This window comes from Aulostomus chinensis, chromosome 16 (assembly GCF_037954235.1).
Source record: "Aulostomus chinensis isolate RoL2024-O1b breed Wild chromosome 16, RoL_Achi_v1.0, whole genome shotgun sequence".
NCBI lineage: Eukaryota > Metazoa > Chordata > Actinopteri > Syngnathiformes > Aulostomidae > Aulostomus > Aulostomus chinensis.
The window spans coordinates 11,872,458-11,885,192 of NC_141335.1; the positions used below are offsets into that span (position 1 = coordinate 11,872,458).

A 12,735-nucleotide genomic window follows, 5' to 3' on the forward strand; every position below is an offset into this window, starting at 1 on the left:
AACCTAATACAATCAAACATGAAGGAGAGTGAATGTGACACAGAAGGGCTCTAGTATTATAATTATTAAACAGATTCATACCATCAAACCTCCTCGGTCTGTTGAATAGACAGAAAATGTGCTGTATCATGATATGTATCGTTATCAGGATATGAGATTTTGATCATATCACACAGCAGTCAGATCCTTCCTGTCTTGGGACTGACATTGAAACTCCTGCTGACTCATACACGAGAAAATACACATACACACACATAAAAGTGTTCTTGTGTTATTGTCTTTGTGTGTGTGTGTATGTATGTGCGTGTGCGTGTGTGTGTGTGTGAGTGTTAGGAGGAGCTGTGTTAATGACAGTAAAGTGCCAAGTCAGAGAGCTGAAGGGAACTCTCCTCTCACTTGTTGAAGCACTGAGGGAACTCAAAGGGAGGTACAAGGAGGTTCCAGTAAAGACAGAGCAAGACAGAGAGAAAGTGCGTGCGTGCAGACACACACACACTGAAGCATTACTCAGGCCTCCTACTGGTTTTCCATGGCAGCACACAACAATAAACCAAGTGGTTAGTGTTGTGTTCCTGTGTGTGTATGTGTGTGTGTGTCTCACAGCAAATTTATCAAACAATGTACCCATTCTGATGATAGATCAAGTTATTTTAAATGAAGCAAACATGGTTCAACAGTAACTGATACCAAGCTCCTCACTATTGTGTAATTAATATTGTGAAGTTTTAATTAGACCCTGAACAAGTAATTAAAAGCAGATGGCAAAAAGGGGAACTTTCAAGGTTTATTTCTTAAATTGCCAAACTTGGATGGTTGTGTTGTGTGTGTTTTCAGTTGTTGTGTCATTTTAATATGCTGATGTTGGCATGCAAAGAATGAATTCCAGACTACCGCATCAGTTGATTGGCCCAGGCTCCTCAGCGGGGTAGATTTTACATCAGATCTGGGACTGCTGTGTTGTGGGCGTGTCATTATCAGGGTCATTTGATTGACCGACGTTGCGAACTGAAAGTAGTTTGCTACCTGCCATTAACATACAAATGATTGCACACTGATTTACATCTTTGTACTTTCAGGGTAGGTACAGCTCAGGAAAGGGCGTCATGGTGGTGATATCTCTTCCAAATTCAAACCCGGTGAGTTTTGCCGCTACACCTGGATCCTCTCCAATCAAGAACTACTATGAAATCCTGACAGACAAGCTTTTTCAGCCAATCAGTGACGTCATCACGTACCAAATTCAACGGAAAAAAACATCTTTGTAGACAAGAAACTCTTGTAGTGCATCCTGTTGTCCTCTTAGTAGCATTACTGCTTGTTTGGTTCGAGAGATGCCATTTTTTGCTTCTCTGTTTTGCCAGCGGCATCATCAACGATGAAAACCAATCAGGAGCCGCATTATGGGAGACAAAAGAGCAGTTACATTGAGGCTCTGATTGATTTCTCATGTGGTTTTAGATAGGATGAGATCCAGACGTGGCTACAGGATGAAGATGGTCTCACCAGGCTAGCAGATTCCAACATGGTAAACCATGATAAAGTGCTTCCTCCTGTGGACGTCTTCCGGTCTGATCTTTGGTGTACATCATTGGCTGCTGCAATGTAATGTCAGGTTGCAGTTCTCCCAGTTCTCTGCAGTTCTCTGGTTCGACTTTTCCAAGACAAACTGCTGCAACGCCAAGCTAGCATGCAATATCCAGTTTCAAATGAATGAGATGAAGCTTAGTTTTAAAGGCAGTATGCGATTTGGTGTCAAGCTGTCCAATCGTGTTGAAACCACTCAGGATGCATGTCAGTACCAGGTCTGACCAGGACCTGAATCTGTTTCTGTTATTAGGGGTCATAAGTCAAAACTGGACTCTTGTCAACTGAACCTTCTCATTGTTCAGTCCTGGCTTTCTGTCACCTGGATGTGCACAGTAGATCATGAAGAGGGTGATGGAGGAAAGATGCACAATAATATGTTATGTAATTTACCCAATCTGGGTTAATTGACCCACCCTATCTCATTTTTATCCCATGCACAGAGGCTGCAGTTCCTGATGTAGTTGTTCTTCTTTTATACTTGTAAAAATAGTTATTTAGCTGCAGGACAGATGCTGGCGACTGGGGGACGTTTTTTTTTCTTCGAAGATGAAGGGGCCAGTCTGCTCTCACACACACACACACACACACACACACACACACACACACACACACACACACACACACACACACACACACACACACACAAAATACGGAGATAAATTTCCAAAAATACAACAGTCTGATGCGGGATAGATGCAGAGAAAATGTGTGAAAGAGAAGGCGATGGAAGAAGCTAGGGAGGGGAGGGGAGGGTAGAGGCAGAGAGTGTGTTAAAAGAGGGAAACTAGAGGCAGGGGGGCTGGCAGACAAAAGTGAGAGAGGGGAGGGAAGAGGAGGAGGGGGAGGCGGTGCTAATGTAGACAGCGGGGAAGGAAAGCTGAGAAGAGGGACAGTAGAGGGAAGTGAGAGGAGTGAGGTGGAGGACAGGAGAAGGGAAAAATAAAGGGGGCTTCCATTTGAAAGTGCTGGTGTCGGGATGTGACGTCCTGGAGCGGTGCACGCAGAGGCAGGGAGCTGGAGTGCAGAGACAGACGACGAGAGAATCTGAGCAGGCGGCTGACAAATACTGGAGTGATTTTTTTTTCCTCTCGAAAAGGGACAAGTGGAGGCAGAGATGCAAGGCTCTCATTGGGGTGAGTGTGAAATGGGAGTGTGTGTGTGTGTGTGTGTGTGAGAGTGTTACATTCTCTAAAGTCATGATCCTGCCATTTTGCCTCATTTATATAAAGACAAAGTTGACTGAGGAAACTTTGTCTACATGAGCCAGTATGAAGCCATTTACAGGGTGTCAATTGTGGAAACGCCATTAATGAAAGGTGTGTAATGGAAAGAATTTGAGAGAAAAGTTGCTTTAGCAGGCCCATTCTCTCTCTCTCTCACGCTCTGTCTCTCTCTGTCTCTCACACACACACAAACACACACACACACACACAAATCACTGAATGAAGAATGTCAGTATTGATGACTTCTAAAATCCAGCTGATTAATCAGAAAAATGGAAAACTTGAGATTGAAAGCAGCTGGATTATTCAGAGTCAGCTGACTAGTGTTGTTCGGAAGTGTAGCTGCTGTTACTGACCCCGGATGCACAAACAAACCCTGTGGCTTTGCATTTGTTTGTGGTGTAATTTGTGTGTGTGTGTGTGTGTGTGCGTGTGTGTGTGTGTGTGTGTGTGTGTGTGTGTGTGTGTGTGTGTGTGTGTGTGTGTGTGTGACTTGGCTTGAGCCCAGTTATCCAGACCGTGGGTAATCTGCTCATTAGAGGGATATTGATTTGAAATATCAGCCTTGAAAAAAAAGAAGCTGTTCCACCCCTCTGGACAGTTGGCCTGAAGGAGGAGGAGGGTGTTATTCAATCTGTCTGCACACACACACACACACACACACACACACACACACACACACACACACACACACACACACACGCACACAGAAGATAAGAAAGCACATGAGGCAGCAGATACATTTCTAGCAGGGCAGACAATTAGACTACATCTCTTAAGTGTGACTAGAAGACTCAAAAAGAAATCTTTTGATGACAAAGCACTCAGAGAAACAGAGCGCCGTCGTTTCTCTTGCGTCTTCCTTATGCGTGTAATTACAGGACTCCTCGTGTGCCTTGGGCCACATATTGTAGTTTCTCATCAAGTTTGTTTTGGCCCGGGAGTGATGTGTCAGCAGATATGTTTATAGTCAGAGTGGTTAGAGGCCGGCCCGTTCCCTCAACTCTTTGTAGTAGCTAACATTGTCATGTCAAAGTTTCGTTTGAGAGACAAGACTGTAATTATCCCTGCTGGAGTTTGGAGTGAGAAGAACTGATGTTTCACTCCATAAACACAGCAGCCATAAATGGTCAGGTGTTGGAGATGCAACGATGACGTAAAGTTCAACCGGCAAGATGGAGAGCGGGAGGGTGAAGGAAGAGGGAGGTGGGTTACCTCATCCCCTCTGAACAAAACAAATGAGGTAAACCTGTCACGTGTGTTGCAGGTCACACACTATCCAGTCTTGTTGACTCATTAGTCTGAAAGATGATAATGTAACAGATATGGCTGGGTATTGGCAAGAACCTTAACCGTCCGATACGTATCGCGAGATGATTTTATCACGATATATTGCGACAAAATGTGATACAATACGATTTTCACTCTAATTTATGACAATGATATTTACAAAGTTAGACGCCAACTGAACACATGAAATGTAGCTGCCATAACATCATCTGAAATATAACTGCCAAATCCTACGGTACAGGGAGGGCCATAACATCATCATATATTGTAATGCAATGATAAATATTGCAATACTTTGCACTGGAAAGGATATTCATTATCAAAGAAAATCAAGCAGAACAGTATGTGTCTTCTTTAAAAAAAAAATAGGTGAGGTAAATGAAGTTTGGGGGGAATTTAATTTTTTTTCCTGCTTGCTAAGAGTAAAAAAAAAAGACCCAGCAGAGATGAAAAGCGCAATATTACAATAAGCAATAATACAAACACAAAACTTTCAATGAATAAAAGACAGGGTTCCACTATCTCAGATGTCGAAAGCCCTATTATACAGTACTTGTAAAGTTGCACAGTTGTGTCGCTGCCACAACATCATATTGAAAAAGACTGAAGGATTTTTTTAAATGTATTTATTGATGCAGTATAGTGAAAAAAATACTGCAATATATTGCTATATTGGTTTTATTGCATAGCCCTATACTGGCAGAGCTTGAAGTCTCCCCAAATAAACATTAGCAAGACTCTCTTTCATTTTTCCCTCCCTCTCCGCGTGGTCCTATCGGCTCCATTTCTTCCCAGTGATCCCAGCTCAGGTATTTATGTAAAGCCGAGCTGAGAAGCTCGATGGAACGCTGAAGGAGGGAGACCGAGTGACGGCGAGAGATTAGAAGTCGGCCTGGCTTCTGTTCACATTGCTGAATGAGTGTTTTCCAAGCCAGACATCCGGGCCACCCCTCCATCTTTCTCCAGTTTACAGTGGCGTGCAAGGCAGCATGGAGAGTATATGCTTGAGTACTATTGCGCCTGTTTATGTGCTGATTTGCCATGTCAGATATTTTCTTAGATGAGTGGAAGGTGAATTATACATCAAGGCTGGCACAGTTAAACTGAGGCGTTGCTGCTTATGCAATAGCTGCTGTGGAACTAATCTGCTGGCTGCAATTAGTAGCACTGGCGGTTATATTTTGCTGCAGCTATGATCAATATCCAAAGGTGTGACATCTCTTCTGAAAAAAACAAATCAAAACAAAACTCAACAGAGCCAGTCAGATTTGGTGGCCTACTTTATCAGTCTGAAAGCTGTATTTGATGGTAAGAGAACTGATCGCCTAAAATCCTGTCCTGTCATAGCTCTTCCCTCTCTCTCCTTCACGTTACGGGTCAGTCAAAGTGTTGCTTTCAGTGTGAGATAACAGGCCCTTTCTCTTTGCTCCGTGCCCTCTGTTGAACTGAAACAATGGCGTTCCACTGTTCATACAGCCAAAGCAGCAGGGGGGGAAGGAAGGGAAGTTTAGGAGGGAAAACTTTATTCTTCACAGCAATGTTGGGACAATGAGAAGTCTGATTTTCCAGAACACACTCCAGCAAAGGCTAAAAATAGAATGACTTGCTGGCGCACTGCTCAAGAAATCATGGTCTCCTCTGTGATTGTCTTAAAAGATTAAAAGTAAAGTGGTTTTATCAAAGCTGAACCTATCATTGGTTCGAGCAAACAGTAGTCCGGACTAATCCATGTGTTTCTAACACCAGTATTCTTGGTATTTCCAGTCTCGGCCTGTCTGACCACTGACCGCTGCTGCTGGAGAACTGTCAGTAGCTGGAAAAACTCCTGGAAAACCCAATGTTTGGAACAGACTTCGGAATGTCAACCATCTTGCCTTTTTCACATACTGTTACCCCTAATTCCTCCAATGTGAACTGACAGGAACGTCAGTGTTATTTGGTACCTGTCAAAATGTGTATGTAGCATCCAGGCCATGCGCACCAGTTTAATGTTAAGTCCTGCACACGAGCCTCGTTCAAACCGCAACTTGCAGTTTTTATAAATTGCCCCAAACAAGTGATATTTGATATGCTAGTACTTGCAAAATTGTACATAACTTGGGCACAATAACAAATTTGTAGAGCTCGATGATACTGTAAAAAAATCGATCAGCAAGTGTCAATATTCACATTTGAACGGAAAAACATTCAAATGATAATGCTGTGGTTTTTGCCGGGATCTGTACAACACCCAGATGTTTTCTTTAGACTGAAGTGTATCATTTGCATGCGAGAATATCTAAGCTGTGCCCTTTCGCTGGACCTGGAAGTGCTCACCTGGGAGAGTGTGAGAGCAATTTTGAGTTTCGTTACTAGGATACAAAATGTCAGGAAGTGAAAATGTCCTTCCTCACATCCTTGCTCTGTTGAAACAGGCTATCACTCACCAGTTTCGAGCGTTCATCTGTTGTTGTTATTCACCACTCTTATACACATAGGATGCAAGTATTTGTCCGTGGCATTAGTCCCGCCCCTCCTCAACTGCGATTGGAGGACTGTGTAAAAACAGTTATGAGCGCAGCAGTTTACTCAAAGTTTAAAAGTTCTCAACGCTTTGTGCCTGGAAAATAGTGCTTCTCACCTAGTGTTTGGTGCAGAACGGACACTCACTGCCTCATACCAGTGCTGTCCTTTGTGACACATCATAAAAACATGGTGTTTCAAGTGAAAGCAATCAAAAAGACACACTGATGACGGTGGTGTTATTTTGAATCATTTGGCCTTTAGCAAATCTTGCATCTCCTAAACTTTGGATTATGTTCATTATATTGATAAATTGTTTAGCCATACAAATAAGTTCCTTTCCTAATTATTCTTTTTTTAGCAAGTTTTTCTTAGGGTCTTTGTTTGAAACAAAAACAGAGTGTTACTCTTTTGGACGTAGACAAGGGAGATAAATATATACAGTAATGTAATTGGTGCTTGGTGACCAGGTGGTCTGTCAGGCGTGATGATTGTTCCTTGACAAATCTGTGCTTGCCACCTCACTCTCTTGATTCAAACTCTCGGCAGAGACACCAAACAGACAACTCATTTCATAATTAAGCATGCAATTGACAGTTTGTGTCCCCAAATGACCGAAGCATCTTCACAAATCTGTGCCGTCCCTTGCATGTCATTGACGTCAGTTGCATCCCATTTCAACAGACTGCCGGCTGCTCTTTCTGTCAACCCCCACAGGGACTTTTTGAGTTTCTCTGCTGTGTTAGAAGAGAATCAGGGCTTCGGTCACCCCACACTCAACCCAGGCTATTGCATCCAAACTGAGGCCAGATGCTTTGAGATGCTAAAGAGCCAACCTGCCTGCTGTCAGACTATCACATGCACACAAAAGTCTTTTCCTTTCTTCCTGACTTTTCCCATTCTCCCTGCCTTTTCTATCTTGCTTCGCCCCGTGCATGAAAAACATGGGCCTCCGCTGCCTTGGCAACGCGTCCAAACAGAGGGAGAAGCTGAAGTCTGAAACTGCAATAAGTTGGTAGTAAAAAGAAAAAAAAGGAAGGAAAAAAACTGGACCGTGTTGGACCTGTTGCCAATTAGCCCTTCACAGACTCACTTTGGAAGCCTCATTTCTCTGTTTCATCACAGAAAATCTGCTTTAATGAAGTCAGAGCCTTGTGGCAGCTTGGATGTTCAAACTTTAGCTCAAAATTACAAAGTTGAGCATGTAACTTTGCCAAACAGGACAATAACCCTCTGGCGTGAGTGAAAGGAGATTTGGCACGGGTTTAATGAGGAGGTTTGCCTTGCATTCAGCAATCTCTAACACACAAACACACACACACACACACACACACACACACTGGGAGAGGCCATGTGGGGGAAGGTGACGGTGAGCAACCACTGAGACGGACAGTCATCGTGTTGGAATGGAGGCATAATATAACCCCAACTCTTCTGGCAACACTTTAAACGACCTCTCGTTTTACAGCGGGGTCAGCCGTCTTCTTTACAGTACAATTTTCCTGCCCGTTTGAAGTTTTATTGTGAGTAGAAGCGTGGCAAATAAATGGAAGGGTAGATGAGGTGTAGACTGATTGCCTGGCTGAGGTATCGTGTGTCACTGTGCCTCTGCCTTGTCTGTACTTGTGGAACGTTCTTTTTGTTAACAGGCTGTCGAGGGTTACTCATCTTGCCTGTTGAGTTTCTCTTGACTTCCCTACGCCTGTCTTCCTCAATGGGATCTCTGGACTAATCGGGGCCACCCAGGCTCTTCTGTATATGAATGTGGAATATTTCACACAGCATTCTTTCAGTATCAGGCTTTATTTTGGAGCCTGTTTGCTATATTTGATTGCAACTCTACTTGGCAGTGACCACCCATCAAAGAAGAAACTTTACACAAAGGCATTTTTATGAATGGCTCTGTTATAATTGCACACACACTGATACATTTGCCCCTGTCCATATATTACACGTTCCACCTGTTGCTCTGGCTTTGCTGTCAGTTAGTCATGCTGGGTTGTTGCTGCTTTAGAAGGGTCAGATGAAAATCTATAGCTGCATTGAGCAGAGAGCGCTTGAAGAGAGAGAAAAAGGGGGGGGGGGGGTTGGAAAGGAAAGAGTGACAAGAGGACAGGGGTGTGTTAATCCAGCACAGGAAGCTCAGAGGGAAAGGAAAGGGATGTATGTGAGAAGGAGGGGGATAAGTAATAAGGATAAAAGTAAAGGAAGAAGGTGGAAGTCCCTAAAAAGTATAGTAGTTGTCGAATTTATCAGTGGTTGAGGCTGCTTGAGTCTTTTTTTAACTCATTATAAACAGGTCAAACAAAATATAGGAGAGGTCACCAGATCCCACAGAATTATCGCCTCTAAATTGAGTATTTTAGTGTCTTTCTGAGAGTTTTGGTTTGATGTCTCCAAATTTTTGCTTTGGTTTCATTTGTCTGCTCTCGTCAACACTAATTTATTTTGATGAAAATTAAAAAAAAAAAAAACTCTTGAAGAACTCTTTTTGTTTTGAAAAATAGTTTTTCACATTTGCTCATCGTGGAGGATGGAAACCTCCACTTCAAATAAGCTCTGAAGTAGTAAATCTATAGCTCTCAACTGACCAGCGGCCACATGTAACTTGTCCAATGCTCGCTGGTTCTTAAGAGCAATTACAACCTGTCCAGTAACGTGCACCATAACCCTGATATCATTACTTGGTTTATGATAGATTTAATAATCACAGTTTATTTAGAGACAATTAACCACCATCTTCCTTTCATTCACAAATTGTTTCGACCAAATTATTAGAATAGATGGATGCCTCAGAGTCCAGCTAACCTTTAATATCAGAATCACAATATCTGAGGGCTTGGAAAAGCTGTTTTTCTTGGGTTTCTCTGTTTCTTATGAGACTATGGGTGAGGCCAATCTGAGGTTGTGTCTGGACTGCATGAGGCTGGCTGCCATTTGGATTGGCTCGATATAGAACATTCTGTCTCCCTTCACCTTAGATTTTCTTGGTGGGACATCTTAAGGCTTCCAGACCGTGGAGTCTGTGTCCTCACCAGAACATAACCAAACAGGATTATAGATGCTTGGTTTTCCCAGGGACTCTGCAGAGTCTCTCTATAGACAACCAGGTATTGGAATTTCTCTAAACCCAACCCCCATCATCCCCACCCAGCCAGCTTTTGTCTCCTCACCCCTTAAACCCTCTTCTTTTAATTCTTTCTTCTTCCCGCTTCTTCTAACTCAGTCCTGAGCCCTGCAGAGTCTCCGGAACTGCTTGGAGGTTGTGTGTGATTGCAAAGGGTGATCTGTTGCTGCAGAATAATGTGCTTCCTCTCGTGGGTAAGGCTGGCAGTGTTAACAGACTTATAATAATTGGATTATTTCCCCCATCACAGACCCCACCTCTGTATCATCTTAGAGAAGTACCTGGGAAACTCTTTCTTCTGTCAGTGCTGCTCTCATTCATCCTGGGCCAGTTGGTGTCATGTGGAGGGTAAACTCTCACAACCTGGATGTATTTCTAGTCACTGTCAGAAGCAGTAAGCCCACCTTTTTGCCTTTCAGCAGCATCAGTTAATAGTTTTAAGAGTGTCAGGATGCGGTGTAAAGTGCCCCTAGGTTGACCTCGTAATAGCTTGCTGCAGTACTATTGGAGTTTATTTTTGAACATCGAATCAAACGCCTCACAGAGAGAAACGCCTCGCAAAAAACTATCAGAATGATTTCAGGCACTTGAGATCTTTTCTATTTTTAGGAATGATGACTGTTTTTTTTTTTCTTCTTCTTTCTGGCTGCCTTGTAGCGCTGACATCAGAGGAGGATGTGTGTAATAAAAAAGGTTGATGAAGCAACGAGGGCAGAAACCGAAATGGTAAAAGTATTTGTCAGAGTAATGTTGAGAGGGAAGGAGGAATTCAATAACCAGTGAGCAACATCAGAGGGGGAAATTAGCTTTTGAGATTTACTGGCCGAGTAGCCAGAACAAAACCAGACCCCTGGAGGTCACTGGAGTGGGAGGAGAGAATCAAACCAGCTCCCCCCAGCCACTCATCAGGGGGTCACAGGGCTTGTGCGTAGGGGGTCACACTTGACGTTCTCAGGGGGTTGTTAATTCTATTATCCCTGCCTGAGAGGTCCTTGTCAGGGCTGCTGGGAGTGGAGGGGAGGGAAGGGCTGGATAAAAGGTGAAAGATGGTTGTGAGGCGTGAGTGTTTTGGCATGGGAAATGACCACATACCAAACATATCTTTATCTGCTTCACTCATGGGTACTTTCCTCTCTTTTTAACTCACATGCTCACAATTGAAAGGAAATGAAGACACGACTGACTGATCTTTGTCAAACGCCCAGACAACCCTGATGTTTTCTCATCAAAGGCTGGATGTTGCTAAACCTTCACAATCTAGACCGACCTTCTGTTTGAACATCTGGATCGTAGGCCGGCTGATAAGTTGAACGGCATGCGTAATAATATCGGGAATACACTGGTATCATTAGATATTTCTAGTTTTGCTCAAGACTCTTCCCTCCTTATCATCTGTTATATATGGCGAGAAAACAAAGTGGTGAATATGAAATTCATGGGCCTTTTTCAAATGTTTTGGAAATAAAGAAATTACTTTGTAAAATTCACAATGTTTAAATGTGATTTCCGCCAGGTTTACACTCGTCTGTGAATAATTTCATAAAACTTCTCTAGCAGTATCTTATTAAGTGTCGGTTCACATCTGAACAGTATTTGGTTGGATCTGGTTTGCAACTTATTTGGTTCTCTTTTAATATTGCGTGGCAGGACATTTACACTTTGATTTAAAGATTCATTTAAATTTCAGTTTATCTGGTTGGGCAACAACATTAGCACTGCAATAAACCCAGACCAGTAGGGGAAGAGCTGCCAGAACTGAGACAGAGACGAGTCTTGAAAAAAGTTACATTTCTCCTGATTTAGTGGCTGAAAATGTCTTGTTTTTTCTAGTATCAGAATGGATGATATTTGGAAAATGTGTCAAACATCTACATGACCTGTGGGCGAAAGACATCATCATAATCTTAAATTTAGAATACACTCAGTCAAACAGCCGGTGATATAAGTAGGTTTCATAAAAATAAATAATTTCACAGATATCTAATGAAATATTTCATGGAACTTCTTTGCTCTCTGAACCCGTATCTCTGGTTGATTCTAACATTTTCATGCTCTATGATGCCTTCTCAACCACAGCATTACTTGTCAGCTTTTCTATGTCATAATAGTCGGGATTCATTTGGATACCACAAATTGCTGTAAGAGCAACCCTTAATTGTCTTCTGACTGTCAACAGCGAACCAAGAAGCAGCTTGATCCTGGGTGAATGTCTGTCAACTATCCATCCAAATGCTAACGTCAGCATGGTATCGGTTTTAGAATCTGCTCAGTCCACGTGTGCACTGTAGAAATGTATTTAAATGGTTTCTTCCACATCTTCACACCAGAGGAAGGCGGCAGGCCACATGATTCATGGAGCACTGGCCTGTACAACCCTTCGTTCACCATTATCATCTAACTGATATTTATTCCAGGCTTCATGTTACTGTTGTGCTCCGTGCTGATGTTGATGCATGAGTGTTGGTCTGATGAGGGTGTTAGTCCTGGCAGACTGCGTGCCGTTAGATCAGGCCTGGATTATTCCACTTGGCCAGACGGATTTGGGTTTGGCACAGCCGTCTGAGGATATGTGTCCCCTCTCTCTTCCCTCGGGTCAACTAATACTGATAATACTATCTGCAAATGGAAGATTTAATCTGCTGCCAGTCATTGGGTTAATCACATGTATCCATGTTTAAAAAAAAAAGGAGGGTCAATGCAGGGCCAAGGGAGCATTATTCAATTCTTTTTAAATATTCTGTGATTGGTGCATTGTAATTATTATATGGTGGACTGTCAGACCCCTTCAGGAGGAAATACACACTCAGTGGCTCACCAGGTTCAAACAAGGACATCCAGGAAAATCAGAGAGCAGCTGGTGATGACCGTGACTCAAGCCCACTCCCTCTGTCTGTGTCATCCTCCTCGCTTTTTGTCCTCCTGCCTCCATCATGAGTCTGGCAATTAGCAGCAGTGTCACCAGAGATATTCAGTATATTCAGAGAAGGATGAGCCTTGATATATAAT

General features: G+C 42.9%; 1 protein-coding gene across 3 annotated transcripts in view; it reads left to right on the plus strand.

The window, feature by feature from the left end:
* The window catches only part of lzts2a (leucine zipper, putative tumor suppressor 2a), a 42,992-nt gene that overhangs the window by 20,906 nt on the left and 9,351 nt on the right, over window positions 1-12,735 (plus strand). Inside the window, exon 3 of one of the 3 annotated variants that reach the window (XM_086180336.1) lies at window positions 1,077-1,136. The exons of 1 other annotated variant lie outside the window; for it this stretch is intronic. The gene's annotated coding sequence lies outside the window, so the exon portion shown is untranslated. Of the gene's footprint in view, window positions 1-1,076; window positions 1,137-2,490; window positions 2,721-12,735 lie in introns of those variants that run through there. One more of the 3 variants, XM_086180337.1, reaches the window with a different exon arrangement.